The sequence below is a fragment of the Myotis myotis genome, unplaced genomic scaffold, assembly GCF_014108235.1.
Source record: "Myotis myotis isolate mMyoMyo1 unplaced genomic scaffold, mMyoMyo1.p scaffold_m19_p_10, whole genome shotgun sequence".
Classification (NCBI taxonomy): domain Eukaryota; kingdom Metazoa; phylum Chordata; class Mammalia; order Chiroptera; family Vespertilionidae; genus Myotis; species Myotis myotis.
In genome coordinates this window covers 44,081,864-44,091,630 of record NW_023416314.1, presented here as the reverse complement: position 1 = coordinate 44,091,630, position 9,767 = coordinate 44,081,864, and the positions used below count along the sequence as shown (strand labels likewise).

Sequence of the window (9,767 nt, the reverse complement as noted above, 5' to 3'; positions counted from 1 at the left end):
CAGATGTTCTATAATCCTGGCCAAGGGAGCGCACACATTGAGCAGAGGCTATTGGGCTCCAGCATAAGCTCCTTCCTCTTGGAGGTGGATGGGGCTTGTGAGGGAAGGAAAGGTGGAGTGAAGGAGAGGGTTGAAGTGGGAGGAGGATTAGAAAGTTAAACCTGCTGGGAATTTCCTATAAATTGTTTATTTTTGTCAAATCTGGGCCGTTCTGGGAACTCAGAAAGGGGAAATCCAGCTTCAGAATGGCCTGGGCATGTGTGCAGTAGCAAGGTACTTGATATGCACTAATTAGTGTGAAGCCAAACTTGGCCCTGCCAGGCTGCCCATCCCTCAAGGCTCAGAGGTTTGATTAGAGTGGTAGTCATGGGGAGACTAGGTGCTGTTATCCCTGCCTAAATGCTTCACAACAGGGCCTGGCAGTTCCCAAAACCCCAATATAGTGAATACAAGACATTTATCTTGGGCTGGACCTTCAGAGTGTATTGGGCCCAGCATACCCACCCATTGTCTCATATGATGAGGATGAAGGTGAAGCGATCACTGGTCTAGCTTCTAGATAGACTCTAGCAGATAGACAGTAGCTTCAGTGACAGCTATTCTTGTTTCACTGCAGTTTCCTGAGTTGAACACTCATCTATTCCTAGCAGGGTTCTCCATGTCTCCCTGTGCTCCAACCTGTCTTTCACATTATTACCAGAAGCTCTTTCTGACATTATATTTTAACACTAGATACTCAAAGCATTTTTAAAAAAAATGTATTCTATTGATTTTTCACAGAGAGGAAGGGAGAGGGACAGAGAGCTAGAAACATCGATGAGAGAGAAACATCGATCAGCTGCCTCCTGCACACCTCCCACTGGGGATGTGTCCACAACCAAGGTACATGCGCTTGACTGGAATCGAACCCAGGACCCCTCAGTCCGCAGGCCAACGCTCCATCCACTGAGCCAAACTGGCTAGGGCTCAAAGCATTTATTAAATAAACCTACAACTCTGAAAACTTCTACCCCAAAATGCATCCCCTTCCTGTCTTCTTGGCATGAACATTCACCTCTAGCTAGATAACTTAGAGTCATCCCTGACTCCTAGAGAAAGCACTTTCCTTAATATTAAAACCACATCTTTAAGTATTATTGGCCCTAGGTGGATTGTGGCTGGCTCTCATAGCTTTTTCTTTTAGCCCCAAAATATATGCCCCTTTGGAGTTTTTATCAGTTCCCTAAGTGCTTATTAGACATCTGTTAGTACCCATCATCAATTTAGGCACTAAGCCAGGGTGGAAAACTTCCAACCCAAGGGCCAAATACAGCCCAAAAAAATCATTAGATCTGGCCCTGCCAAGGCATTGGGGTTGAGTTAATTAAATGTTTGACCATATATGGCTGGCTAAATTTTAAGTTGATAATTTTGCATGGCTCGGGAATCCTGTCTAATCAAAGAGAAACATGGTAATTAGGCGTACGTCTGCTACCCTTCCCATTGGCTAATCAGCAAGATATGCAAATTAATCACCAGCCAAGATGGCGGTTAACCGCCAACAAAGATGGCGGTTAATTTGCATACATAGGCACAGTGATGGGAGGTGAAAAGGGAAGGATGGAAGAAGCTGCCTGCCGGTGTCAGGACCCAGGTGGCAGCCAAGAGCCAGAGAACTGGGCCACCATTGTGATCGGCGAAGTCGGGTGGGGCAGGGAAGAGGGGATGTCCGCCGGGAGCCAGGAAAAAATGGAGCTGGAGCAGAGAGAGGGGTGCATGGCAGCTGTGGGCTTTGAGGAGTTCTCAGCACCTCCCTGCTTGGAGCTGGCGCTACCTCTGCTGTTCCGTGGTCACATCCTGGAGAGCGAGCTTGAGACCGAAGTGGAGTTCATGTCTGGGGGTCTGGGCAACTCCAGCCTCCAGGAACGAGATGAAGAGGAGGAGGCAGCCCAAGGCCAGCAGCCTCGGTGCCAAGGGGAACTCAATTGCAGGAAGTACCAGGTGCTGGGTCGGCGCTGCAGGGAGATCGAGCGGGTCCTGAACAGGCTCCATCAGATATAGAGGATAACACGGAAACTCCAGCAGGAGCGGAGGTTCCTCATGAGGGTGCTGGACTCCTACGGCAACGACTACTGGGCCAGCCATTTCACCACCTTACTGGAGGACGAGGGCAGCAAGGGCACAGACGCCCCAACCCAGGCAACGCTGAGAATGAGCCTCCGGAGAAAGAGGGGCTGTTCCCGCCCAGGAGGACACTAACGCCTGCAGAAGCCAGCAGCCTGGCCCCTGATGAGGGGCCCAGTGGTTGGAAGAGGCAGCAAGTGCCATGGGAAGGGTGCCGGGCGGGAGTCCCACTGACTCCAGATCTGGCCCCCATGCAGATAAAGGTGGAGGAAGACTTTGGCTTCAAAGTGGTCGAGGCTCTGGACTCAAGTTGGGTTTCTTGGGAGCCAGACAAGCTGCTGCCCTACCCCACCCTAGCCAGCTCCCCCTTTGACTGACCCCCCAATAAATGGACCCCATGCTCTCCTCGGCAAAAAAAAAAAAAAAAAAAAAGCTTATGGAAGAATGCTTATAGGATCAAATAGAGCTTATGGAAGAATGCTTATATGATCAAATAGTATAAATATAGATGTAACAGGACAATAAAAAGAGAACCTGGCTACGATGATCACCTGAACGCTGCCTCTGTGTCATTCCTTCTTCGCCAACTCCGTCCACACCTTTGAGAACCTCTGGACCCCAAAATTCCTCTTCTTATAAGGACGTCAGTGAGATGGGCTAAGAGTCACACAGGAACTGCCTCAATTTAATGTAATCCCCTCTTTAAAGATCTTATCTCCACATACAGATACATTCTGAGGTTCGGAGGATTAGGATTTTAACATACATTTTGTTGATTACCCAAATCAGCCCTTAACAACCAGCATGTTTCAGAAAGTAGATTCCTACAAGGTTATTTACCAAACATTCAGAAGTATTTTTAAAAGAGCTAAGCCCCTCACCCAACGCACGGGCCCCTCCCGGCAAAGAGCGAAGGCCTGGGTTCTGGGCGCTGGAGGAAAACTGGTGCCAGCAGCCAGGGAAGGGGCCCCCAAGGGGCCCCAGATTGTGAAAGGGCACAGGTTGGGCTGAGGGACCCACCCGAGTGCACAAATTTTTGTGCACCGGGCCTCTAGTTATTTTATAAATATGCAAATGGCCCTTGATGGTAAAATGTTCCCCATATCTACACTAGGGAGACAGTCTTTATCAAGTGTTTGCTCTGTGGGGCCCTGGGCTCAATACTAGGGATACAGGGGTCAGAAGAAACAACCTCTCCCTTCAAAGAGCTCACAAGCTAATGGAACACTTCCAATGTCACAGTGCCCTAATGGGATAATATTTAAGCCAAATAAGAGTGCATGAATCCCAGAGCATTCACTAAAAGTTCAGGGACAACACAAGGTAAATAACACTATCTGTCTTACTCACTTGGCCTGTAAATGATAACTTTCACCCCAGTTGTGGGAATATGCCCTCAAGTCCATCTGAGCAGTTCTTCAACAAGTTTCAGACCCACAAGAGAAGAGACCAGATGCACTGGAATTTCCTTTCTACTCTGAGGGGTTCTCGAACTTCATTTCTTTACTGCAAGGTTCACAGCCATGCCCATTCCCTTAAAAAAAATGAATTCTAGCCTCAACAGATAAATGACAAGGCCTAATATCCAGAGGAGACTACTACCTTTGGTTGATGCATTCTCTACCACCCAAAAAACCCTCCACCTCCTTTTACCTAACTGTACACAAACTTGGCATCTCCTGGGTGGCTCCTCTGACCATGGACACACACAAGTTCATTACTTTGTGAACCAAGGTGCACTCCTATGATTCCATAATCCACTGCATTTACCTCATTGTATTACACTCCCTACAGTGGGTGGTTCCCAACATCCAGCCCAGAGTATTCTAAGGCAATCGTAGTATTTCCATCCCTTTGTATGGTTGGCTCAGTAATGGAAAGGCCTACATTAATGTTACCCTTTACACTAGTTTTTCTCCATTTATTTTTGCTGTGACTTTCAGACCCCAAAAAAATTTTTACCTCACAACACGATAGTTACATACATATATAACTGAAACAGAAGCACAACAAAACATTTACAGATTTGCACACTGATATTTCTACTCTTCTCTTGTGGAGGAAACTGGTCTCAAAAGGCTTGTCAAGCCTTAAAAACTGTGAACAATGCACTGCCCTGGTGGGGGGGAGGTAGTTATCACTGGCCCCATGACAGATCATCAGATATGGCCTTGGCACCCCCAACACCTGAGGGCCTTCCTGTAAGCCCACTAAAGGGGGCAGAACCATATCTGCAAGACAAAGACACCAGAAGGTTATAAAAAGTGAAGCCCTCTGCGTGTTACTCACTCTGATTTGGAAATTATTCCCAGAGTCCACTAGTGTGAATAAACGGGGTCCCTCCCTTTCTCTAGGAAGCGTGCTTGGTATTTCTTTGGTCTTCTGCAACATTTGGTTCCCTGACCAGGAAGCTAGCCATGTTTGGCTCTTGCCTCCAGTGAGTGGACGGGGTTTGGGGCCCAGGGGCATGGGACAGACCTCTGGAAGGTACACTCTGGTGATTTTAGCAGAATTGAACTGGGGGAACTCCGGGCCCTTCCAGACCTCATCCGAAGACCCTGCCAGCATCTGGAGAAAGTGGATGAACACCTCTGGACCTGTCAACAGAATGGGTAAGGTAGGGGCCCCAGTCAGTCAGGCCCACTCCTAGTGAGTGGAAGGGGGAGCTTGATCACCTCCCCATAAGTCATAGGACTTTGTCAGATAAATCAGAAATCAGGACTGTGGAGGTGAGTGAATTCAGATTCGATTAAGTAATTATGGGTTCACTCTTCTGTTTCTTTGTGTGTGGGAGTAGCCAATTTGCTACCAAGAGGTGGAGCTGGATGCAGTCTTAACTCTTCCAGTAGGTTATCACCGAGATGTTGGTCGAAAATTCTGTTCTGGGGTGTGGGTGCCAGGAGTGCCCCATGCCCATCTGGGGAGTTGGGCATTATCTACTCAGCTCCAGTCTGGGCTAGTCTACTGAGCGAGTGTGAGTAGGGATGTTTGTCTGTCTTGCCATAATTATCTGCTGATTAACTGGTCTGTGTGAAAGAGAAAGCTACTTTGATTTTCTGTTTGCTCATCTGGTGAAAATGTTTGATTTACTGAAGGCTAAACCCATGATGGTCTGCAAAAGTCTCAAGCAGCGCTGCTGAGTTAGTTTTCTCAGAGACGTTTGCTCTCTATCACGGAGGGATAGTTGATAAAAATTTCTGTCTATGTTTGTGTACTAGGGGCTTTAGTTTGCTCTGTGATTTTGCTGTGTTAGGTTGAAATTTGGAATTCTGGGGTAGATTTAAAGGTATTTGCGGCTTTTCTTGTCTCTTTTGGCTGGCTGGGACTTTCAGGAATGGGGCTCACAGCTCTGCAAGGTGGAGAGATTTTACCCGCCCTGCCCCTGCCTGTGCTGATTAAGGATCTTTTCTTTAAGGAGACCCTCCAGGCTTTTAGTAATTTCCCTGCACCCTTGTCTGTTTCTCACCACCAATCATCTTGGGGTTGGGACAAAGTAAACCCACTGTTCTCAATTGCATGTTGGAAAATTTTGAAAAGGGTTTTATTGAGGACTATGGTATTAAAATGAACCCCAAATTCTGAGGAAATTCTGTGAAGTAGAATGGCCAGCCTTTGGGGTTGGCTGGCCCCCAGAAAGCTCTTTAGATGTAGGACTGATCAGGGCAGTCTGGAATGTAGTCATGACAGAACCCAGACACCCAGATCAGTTCCCTTACATAGACAGGTGGTTAGGAATTGCTCGAACCTTACCACCTTAGGTCCAGTTCTGTAAGGTTTTAGTAGTATGAAAAAAGACACAGGTCTCTCAGAAGGGAACCCAACCCCTTGTTCTGGCAGGGGGAAAAGGAAGAGCAAGCCTGAGATGAGACCAGTGTGCCTATTGTAAAGAAAGAGGACACTGGAAGAATTCATGTCCCAAACAGCATAGTAAAAAGACTGGGCCCCCTTTGCCACCCAGTTGCTATCAACCAGAGCCACCTGAAGCAGATCTCATTGGGCTAGCAATAACTGATTCTGACTAGGACAGACCGGGCTCACTTCAGCTAGGCCCCCACAAGCCCATGGTCAGCCCAGAGGGCAGAACTTTGGGCCCTAGTAAGAGCCCTAGAACTCAGTAAGAATAAGCGTGCCAACATCTACACTGACTCACGCTATGCCTTTGCTACCCTGCATGTCCATGGGGCCATATATAAGGAAAGGGGGCTCTTGACAGCTGGAGGAAAAGGAATCAAAAATCAGAATGAGATTTTAAAGTTACTAGAAGCAGTCTGGGAGCCTAAGGAAATAGCCGTCATCCATTGCAAAGGTCACCAGAAAGGGAAAGACTCAGTATCAGAAGGAAACAGTGTGCTGATGCTGCAGCCAAGCTGACTTCTAAAGAACAAACAGCACCGTCACGGATCATGTTGGCTCCTGAATTACCTGAACCTCCAAAATACACTCCTCAGGAAGAGAAATGGGCCCAGAAAGAAGGGGGTAAGAGAACAATGGAAGGCTGGTGGATACTCCCAGGTCATAGGGTCTATGTCCTAGAACAGTTAGCCCATAAGGTAGTCCTCCAGGAGCATGAACTCACTCAATTAGGAAAGGCTGCCCTAGAAGCTTTATTACGCAGGTACTACCTAATTGCCCCTCTACCCTCCTTGTGTTCCTCAGTCTCTCAGCGTTGCTTCCTCTGTGCGCAGAACAATGCTAAACAGGGTCCTATAGGACTGATAGGAGTCCAGTGCTGTGACCAAGCTCCTTTTGAGGACTTAGAGTAGATTTTATAGAAATAGGGTCTAGCAGAGGGAATAAATACCTGCTAGTCTTTGTTTGCACTTTTTCAGGTTGAGTCGAGGCATATCCCACTCACACTGAAAAGGCAAGAGAAGTCACTAAGGCATTGCTGAAGGATATAATTCCATGGTATGGAATGCCTCTGACCATAGGGTCCGATAATGGCCCAGCCTTTGTAGCAGAAATAGTACAACAGGTAGTCAAGGCTTTAGGAATTAAATGGAATCTACATATAGCTTAAAGGCCTCAGAGTTCAGGGAAAGTGGAGCGCATGAACCGGACTCTAAATCAGGCTATGGCTAAGCTATGCCAAAAGACAACCTTACCCTGGACAGATATCTTGCGTCTTGTACTCCTGACGGTATGCTTTGTCCCAAGGGCCAGGGTAGGTTTCTCTCCCTTTGAAATTCTATACTGAAAACCCCTCCCTAATTCAGCCAAGGGAGATTTGGGGGAAATAGGGAACTTAGAAATCCAGAAACAACTACAAGGACTTGGAAAAACTGCCTTTGAGGTCCACAGGTGGGTTATTGACCGACTACCCATCTCTCAAGGAACAGCTGTACATCCTTATAAACCTGGAGATCAGGTTTGGGTAATGGATTGGAAAAGGGATCCGCTAAAGCCTACCTGGAAGAGACCCAATCCAGTCATTTTAACCACCCCCACAGCTCTTAAGGTTGCAGGGCTAAACTCCTGGACCCACCACTCCCTGGTGAAGGCAGCCCACCAGCCGAGTGACATCCATTCTGAGTGGAAGGTGACCTCTGACCAGAAATACCCCCTGTGGATCACCCTCAAGAAGACAGCAGACCTGCTCCAAAGAATTCAGATAATACCCTGCTGAATTTTCCCTAACACTAATCTTTCTTTCTTATCTCCTCCTAAGGTAACATGCTCTAGTATTTCTGGATAATCACTGATTTTATCTAATAATTCTTATTTTGTCTTTTTAAAAAGATAAAAAGACAATCTGAGACTAGTACTAGGAGGAGAACTCATCTGCTCTTGCTGGGACACAGAAGTACCATAAAATTACTGCTCCCCACACAGCAAGGAAACAAAGGCATTATCATACATTGATGGATTACACCTTGTCATGCCATCCTTTGCTCCTTGCTTAGAAACTCTCTACCCAAATATGTTAGACTGGGTAGTCCACGAGAAAACCCAATCAAGCCAGATTTTTGTTAGCTATACTAATCAGCCTGCAGCATGTCGACTCTACTACCAAATGCACAAGGGGGGGGGGGGAGATTGTATTGGACGGAAAAAAATTAATAATAATAGGACCCGTTATGGCCAATGTGCAGCTAACTAACATTGCTATTTGTTTCAGCAGTATGCAGGGCCAACATCCAACAGATCACCTCCCGGATGAACTATGAAACTCTACCCCCAAGGCTGAAAACACCACCTACCCCTGGTGCCCCCATATTTTTGAACTGGATGAAGATTGATAGAACTTCAAGAAATAACTGAATTCAAAAACTACTGGCAAATAATCAGGATAAACAAAAATAACTATGGGATGAAATGAATTGAGAATAATTATTCTTATGACTCTATTTAAAATATGATTGACTGTTTATATCTTTTGTTTCCCAAATATAATGAAAAGTAAAAGAGCAGACATTCTGCATTGTAGGAACTAACAAACTGGTAACAGATTCATTTCACAGTGCGCTCCCGGGGGACGAAGATTTCAAAGATCATGGCTTACAACCAGGAGATTTGGTGTATTGGAAAAGACACCAAATAAAAGACTCTCTAACCTTGTTGGAGGGGACCTTACCAGGTATTACTAACTAACCCATGTGCAGCTAAACTGAAAGAAGTTAGCACATCCATTCATATTTCTCATTTCAAAAAGGCACCTGACTGTGAAATGGACGTCTACTCCCATCTCGGACACCCATCTCCGTCTGCAGCGGAGACCAAAGACTTTTCAAGAAAGAGAAACAGCTGAGACTTTTCGAGGACAAGAAGTCGCTGACCATGGAGGCAGACAGCTATCCCAAGACGACGTCAACAAGGCCTGTATGCTCACAAATTGATATTGCTTGAACTGTGTTTTTATATTATCTGATTGTTACTGATTAAATGTACATAAAATGATTTTCATATTATTATTATCCTCCTTATGGTTTCCTAGTGGAGACAATATCTCTTCCCTTATTAGATATGAAAAATTTAACTTTGATACCTGCTAATCTTTCCCACCTTCTACACAATGATGTTCTGATTATCAGGTATGATAGTGAAATTGATGCTTTGTTGGCCACATATTGGTCTTCTCCTACTATCAATATAAGCTTTGGTACAATTTTTCTGGCTATATCTACTATAAAGGACCCACCTTAGGCAAATACCTCAAAGAACACCTCCCTGATAATTCCACTGGTCGAATTGTATATGGATCTAATCTGGATGAATATTGTATAACTATAGAGATGGATGATGAAACGCTAAGAAAAACACCTGGATATGATGGCCAAAGGCTTGCAGCAGCCTGTCCTATCTGTCTTAGTATATCTTGTCCTTGGCATCACCAGCCATGCTCTTGTGGCTGGATGTCTGTGAAACAAGAAAGAAATCAATGGATCCCTATTTCAGAAATTATTGGGATCACTTGGTGGGTAGATATGTCTGTAACTACCCCACCATCCTTGTGTCCTGGATACTTGTGGGAAGCCCTAGGGAATACTCAAACTCTAGCTCATTTGGGGGTCACCTCCACCCATTTAACTATGGCATGGGAAACTCAACATTTTTGGGTCCACTCAATATATCCCAAATGCTCCTAAACCATAGCTACCCAATGGCAACAACATTCCTGCTGGATCCAACAACATTGGCCCCCTAAAAGAAACAAAAGGGAAATA

At 45.9% G+C, this 9,767-nt stretch overlaps 2 pseudogenes; both read left to right on the top strand.

Annotated features, from left to right (window-relative positions):
• Positions 1-1,728: 1,728 nt before the first annotated feature.
• Positions 1,729-2,480, top strand: LOC118664168 (annotated as a pseudogene).
• Positions 2,481-4,570: 2,090 nt separating this feature from the next.
• LOC118665400 lies at positions 4,571-7,729 on the top strand (annotated as a pseudogene).
• The last annotated feature ends 2,038 nt before the right edge of the window (positions 7,730-9,767 follow it).